The following is a 7,086-nucleotide window of genomic DNA, read 5'->3' as shown; positions in this document are numbered from 1 at the left end:
TCCCCTAATGCATTCATTGACCCTGTTGATGAGGTCATTTTTGGGGAATCTGGTAGTGCAAGCATATCCTTCCAATCATACACGTCCGTCCATCCTTCCTTTGGGTTATACACCGAACCTTGAGAATGGGATTGGTATGAGGGTGATGAGGGATATGAAGTGGGATACTATAAAGATGAAGTGATACGGGAGGCAGGATATGAAGATTGGGGGTGATAAGATGAAGAGGTTCCTCCAATTTGATGGTGGGAGAAAGGTTGATGATATGGCAGAGGTCGATAATATGGTGAAGGTGGAAGGTATGGTGGGGATTGGTAATGTGGTGCTATGGACCTTTCTGTTGATGAGGAAGGATGAACAACGGGTGTCTAATTTTTTGATTCTTCTTCTGATGATTCTCTTCTTCTGGGAGTCCTTATGATTCTAGCCCTTTGACTCATGATTTTCCTGTAAGCTCGGGCATTCATATGATTCTTCCGAACTCTAGGTACAATGAGTTGAGTGGGATCACTCTTTGTAGTTTCTTCATCCAGATTGTTCACATGATCTGGGAGTGGATTGGTATTGACATTGGGAGGTTGCTTGACCTTGACCTCAATGGTTCCATTGTCTACCTCAAAGTCTTAAGTTCTCATTGCTTCACATCCACTTTGGTGTTGTATGAGTACTATTTGGTGAAGGCTTCACTATTGTCGCCCAATTCTGAGTTTGGGATAACTCCAACTGTGTGAGCCACCATAGTGCTGGTCCTGATAGGATTAGCATAAAGGCTTGCCCCTCTAGTTATCTGTAAGTTTTCATGACTTGGTGATGTTGAGGAAGACTTTGAGATGAGCCTTGGGATCTTCTGACCCATCAAACCTATCAGTCTGCCACTTGAATTTTTCTGAAATTCTTGCCCTGAAGAAGAAACTCATTTCCTCTGAATCCACTGCTTGGCCTTTCGAGCTTTTTTTCGCTCGAATTATGTTCTCCAACTTCTCTAACTGCTTTTGAGTTTCCTTTCTTTCTCCATTTCTAGAGGTTCCATTCTGACGTGTGCGGAAAACTCCTCTTCCTCATCTTCAATCACTACCCTAGGAGGAGGGACCCTGGAATAGACCCCTCGTTGACCATTTGGGCAAGTAGGTGAAGATCCTCTTTGACCAGTTGGTCTGACTTGCTCTGGTTCTCCTGAGTCCACTCAGGAAGAGTTCCCATGATAACCTGTAGCTCCATTCTTATCCACATCTCCCATAGCCAGTGTCGAGTCATTTCTAGGATCAGCTCTAGGAGAGTTCTGAAGCCCATGCAATATCTATGCTATCCCTCTCTTGATTTCAGCCATTTCTATTTGCAAGGTCCCCACGGGACGAACCCAGGCCTGTTTGTGTGATTCAGAGTCGTGTGGATCCATACTAATTGGGCTGTAATCACTTGGTGGTAGAAAGTCTCAAGGAGATGATGGAGGTGACATTTGACTTAAGCAAGTCAACCGATTACCCTGATGCGTCCAAAGGGACCGTGGAGAATAATTGAGGTGTGGAATTGTGCCTGAACCAAAGGTGGCTTATTTTAGGATTCTTGAATTCCCAACCCCTTGTTCACAAATTCACTAGATTAACAACTAATGATCCATCCAAAGTTAGTCCACTTAATGATAGGGGTGGATAGGGTTCGATGCCCTTGGTCCACCCAATGTCATAAATGGGAGATTCATATAAATGGCATTTTGAAAATATTCCCATAAGACAGTCCATGTAATAAAGTCATACTTTCCTTATTCTCTTTTCCACTAGGTGTCCTTCCTCCTAATTTTCTCAGGACTTCTCGAGACTTGACGTGACTCTGACATGATTACCCCGGAGTCTCATATCTGGACTTTTTCTATAAGGAGGAGGGATACCTTTTATCTGAAACCTACTTAGGAAATTAATTCTTTATGATGGGAATATAATATAGGAACATTCCTTTTCAAGACCGTAAACAAGTTCTACAGTTAGCTTGTGGCGCTCCTAGCTTCTTCATCTATTTTCTATATGATGCGAGCATGTGGTGGATGCAATAGGACCGACAAGGCTTCCTTGACAGGATCTATACATGCAAAGTATGTGATCCTTTTGATATACCCGTAGGTACGAGATCAAGGGGGAGACTTCCTTGCCCATTACTAGTGACTACACACGAGGTTAAGCAATTGGCCACGGGGTGGTGGAACCATGAGTGATTGTGTGCAAAAGTGTAATGTAGGGTAACCATCATTCGATCTCAGAACGTCATAAAGTGCGTAGACCTCCCTGAGGGTGTTGGCACAATTATGGACATCTTTGCCATTTGATGACGCATTCAATCTTAGAATGTCATAAATTGCACAGACCTCCCCGAGGGTGCTGGCACAATTACAACATCCTTGCAGTTTGACAATACCTTCCATTCTTGTACAGGAAGCGGGATCATTTCCTCTCAGTGTACTCACCATGACATGTGCTGACCTCCCCGAGGGTGCAGGCATGACAGGGAGTCCCTCGCCAAATGATTTCACTTCGTGCACAATGCATGATGCGGTTAGCGAATACAATTATAAATATGGGGTTAGCCAAACACATTTTCAAACAAATGTGGTAGAAAATGTTCTTACATTTAAAGGTAGCATCTAGTATTGGAAGCTTAACATCTATCCCCAGTGGATTCGCCACTGTGAGGCTAGCAGCCAGAGATGCCTCTCTCCTCTCATTCTATTTTTAACAAGGGAGGGGTGTGTCGTGTGTGCTTTACTTACGGGCCCCACACCATCGTATGACTGCTCGGAGATATATGGAGGCCTATTTTGTAAGAGTATAAAGTTCATCATTCGAGACGGAGATTTGACGATGGTTCAATATGGGGATCTGGATTGGGATCATACAAAAGGGTTTGGAGTTGCCACCTAGGATTATGGGCCTTGGACCTGGGGGTGGGCCCAATTCTGAAGAAAAGGCCCGAAAGTTGGTATAGTTTAGAGATTTAGGGTAAGTGTCAGGTTATAGAATTGGGAAGGTGTTAGGCACCCAATCTGCCCGGTTCGACCGGTCTTCCTACTAGATGCTTAAGAACGAACATTTTCCACAATCATTACTAATCTATATACATGGTTAAGTTATCACACATATATACATTGACTGAATTTAAACTACTACATACACTAAAACAAGGACTATATAAAGTCTACATTATGACAAGTTGGTTGAGAAATTATATATGAACTTAACCCCTATTTTTGGTCAAGAGGGGTGGGCCCGTGATTAGTATCGGCTCGGATTGTCTTTCGGATTCTCCTGGCTCAGGGGAAGATGGTATTAGTCTCTAATTTCCTTTCTTGAGAGATGTTGATTGTGATGGTATTCGGACAGGGTTCCGACTAGAAATGGTTACTTTTGGATTTGGATTCGGACAAAGGTTCGGCTAGGGAAGGCTGTTTTCGGGCTTAGGCTGAGGTGGCACTTTGATAGAACTTCCACTGGGGATAGGCTATGGGAGGGCTAGGTTAAGGTGGCACTTCGACAGAGCTTCCATTGGAGATAGGCTCGGGGAGGGCTAGGATGAGGTGGCACTTTGGCCGAGCTTTCACTGGGAATGGCTATTTCTGGAAAGATTCCAGGGGTACTCAGACAGGGCTTTCATTAGGAGCTGCTATTTTTGGAAAGAAACAGATTGACCTAAAAATGGATTGAAGAGCTCCAAAGCCCTGAAGAACACTTTGAAGATCCAAATAGAGTTTCGGATCTTGACAAAGATCTCTCTGTAGACCCGAAGAACTTCAAAGGGGGGGTTTCTACTTTGGGTAAAACTCAAGAATACTCAAAGGAGGGGTTGAAGAACATACTACTTTTGGGAAAAAAATGGATTGGACTAAGAACTTCGATTGAAGATCTTCAAGGTCCCGAAGAACACTTCGAAGATCTGAACAAGATTTCGGATCTTGATGAAGATCGCTCCGAAGACTTGAAGAAAATCAAGAGGGGGAGGGGGGAAGAGTTTCACTACAAGAGAGTGAGGTCGGGTTTTGGTGTGTGAAATCCAAAGGAGGGGGTATTTATAAGTTTTTCCAGCCAATGGGAAAGAGGAAACATCTTTATCTAATAGACGAAAGAAGGGTTTTTGCCTAAAGTGGGGGGATAGGACTTTTATACAATAGGTAAAAGAGGTCCTCGGACCAAAATGGGTGGGGAGGGCTTTTGTCCAATAAATAAAAGAGGGGTTTTTGGGAGTGAGAATCCTTAGCAAAAAAGGGATTTTTTGGGCTTAAGTGGGTGAAGAGGGAATTTCTTCACCCACTGGGTCAGGGGAACACTAATCCTGACTGTTGACGGTAATGTGCGGGACCAGGCCAGAGTGCCTGAGGTATGGTCAATTTAGGTAGGTGTTGTAGGCGACGTCATGGGTGTGCGATGGATGACGCGTGGGTAATGGCCAAGGGGGCGCAGGCATGGTCAGCGAGCATGTGCATGTATGGGCAACAACCAGAGCATGTGCATGCATGCATGTGTGCGGGCTGGCCAGCTTGCCAGTGTGCACACGCACGTGGGCTGGCCTACTGGCTAGCACACATGCAACAAGGCATGGGGGTGCATGGCAGCATGGGCATGCTTGGCTGGGGCCTATGCCCGTAGGGGCGCAGGCCAGCTGGCAAGGCAGGGGCAATGGCATGGTATGGTTGGGTTTGGCTTGGACGAGGGCCTGTGCCTACAGGGGTGCAGGCCAGCCGGCAAGGCAGGGGCAATGGGCATGGCATGGCTGGGTTTGGCATGGCCATGGGCTTGTGCCCGTGGGGGCATAGGTTTGTGCCCATAGGGGAGCAGGTCTGTGCCTGTAGGGGTGTAGGCCTATGCCCCCATAGGCCAGTAGGCAAGGCAGTGGGTAGGGCATGGCTTGACATGGCCGCAAGCAGCATGCATTGCAGCCCATGGGCAATAGCCATGGGATGCGACCATGGGCAGATTTTGACGTGCCATATATCATCAGAATTGTATTCTTGAGCACTATCCATTCATACGGTCATCTTGACCGGATTTCTTCGTATATAAAAAGTCAAAATGGACCCTCTTCTCTCCCAAGCATAGGTTTCTAGGGTTTCAGGTTGGGGAGTGTTTTTGGGTTATCTGGGTAGGTGGGGGATGAATTTTAGGGTGTTTAGGGTAGGTAGGGGATTTTTTTTAGGTTTCCAGCAAGACTGTTCGTGTGTACCGTTTACGTACGGGAAAGTGTAATTTTTCAGGGATGATTAAGGGAGATCCGTCGGTCTGATTTTGACGTGTTATATATGATTGGAATCGTATTTCCAAGCACTATTCATTTATATGGTCATCTTGACCAGATTCCTCTATATATAAAAGTCAAAACTGGACCCTCTTCTCTCCTGTGCGGGGGTTTTCAGGGTTTCGTGTAGGGGAATGTTTCCATCATCATCTCCATCAATTGGAAGCTAGAAGTCACATTCAAGATCCATATTTCATCATAATCGAAGAAGGGTGACAAAATTGGGTGTCTACACCTCCGACTATGATGAATTACGGATCTTGGACGTGACTTCTTGCTTCTGATCGACAGAGATAATTGATTAAGGAAACCTAGAAGCATTCCCCACCTACCCAAAAACCCCAAAATCCTGTGTGAGAGAAAAGAGGGTCCAATCTTGATAGTTTATATATGAAGGAATCTGGTCAGGATGACTGAACAGATGCTTAGTACTCAGAATTACGATTCCAACAATATATGGTACGTCAAAACCGAACCGTCAGATCCCTCGCAATCATCCCATAAAAATCACATTTTTCTACACGCATGTCACGCATGCCAACTAGTTTCCTGGAAACCCTGAGACATCTCGTACCTACCTAAATGCCCCAAATTCTCTTGAAAACATCCCCTACCTAAAAACCCAGGAAACCCCACACGAGAGAAAAGAGGGTTCTATTTTGACTTTTCATATACAAAGGAATCCAGTCATGATGACCATACAGATGGATAGTTCTCAGAAAGACAACTCCAATGATATATGGTATGTTAAAATTAGACCGTCGGATCTCTCGCAATCATCCCCAAAAAATCACGTTGCACGCTCGTTGGCCAGCCAACCAGCAAGCCAACTCGTATAGCCCCGCGCACGCTTCACGCATGCCTCATGCGCTTTTTCAACCACAGCCCTCCACCGCTAGCAACTAGAGCCTATGCCCCTGCAGCCATAGACCGCGCCCCCTACAGCCACATTCTGTGCCCCCTACAACCATACCCGCTCTCCTTATAGCCATACCCATGCACCTGCAGCCCTGCCTGTGCACACCTACATTGCACCACTAGCGTACCCTACGTTGTAGCCTCGTATTGGTCCAAAAAGGAATCTTTTTACCATATTGGTCCAAAAAATTTACTTTTCACCCCATTGGCTATGGAAAATTACCCTCCCTCCCTTTGGTCCAAATTCTCATACTCGCTTCCCATTGGTTCAAAAAAACCACTTTTTGCCCCCATTGGTTAGAGAATTTCCCTTTCCCTCCCCATTGGTTTAAGGATCCTATAAATACCCCCTCCCTTTGGTTTTACACAACAACATCACAACCCCATAACCACCCTTAGAGAGAGAAGCTCTGCCCTCTCTCCTCCTCCCCTCCCCCTTTGAGTTTCTTCGGGTCTTCGGAGCGATCTTCGTCAAGATCTAAAATCTTGTTTGAATCTTCGAAGTGTTCTTCGGAAATTTGAAGATCTTCAATCCAAGTTTTTAGTTCAATTCAATTTTTTACCAAAAATAGTATTTTTTTTAGCCTCCCTCCTTTGAGTGTTCTTGGTTTTCACGAGAAGTAGAAATCCCTCCCGCCTTAGGGTTTTTCAGATCTACGAAGAGATCTTTGTCAAGATCTGGAGTTCTGTTCGGATCTTCAAAGTGTTCTTTGGGCCTTTGGTGATTCTTCAATCCATTTTGAGGTCAATCTATTTCTTTCCAAAATAGTGTTCCCAGCGGAAACTTTGTCCGAGTGCCCTTGTAATCTTTCCAAAAATAGCCATTCCCAGTGGAAGCTCTGTCGGAGTACCACCTCATTCTGAGCCAGGAAATAGCCTTCCCTAGCCAAAGCC

This window comes from Macadamia integrifolia, unplaced genomic scaffold, assembly GCF_013358625.1.
Source record: "Macadamia integrifolia cultivar HAES 741 unplaced genomic scaffold, SCU_Mint_v3 scaffold725, whole genome shotgun sequence".
Classification (NCBI taxonomy): domain Eukaryota; kingdom Viridiplantae; phylum Streptophyta; class Magnoliopsida; order Proteales; family Proteaceae; genus Macadamia; species Macadamia integrifolia.
Note: the sequence above shows the minus strand (reverse complement) of the source record.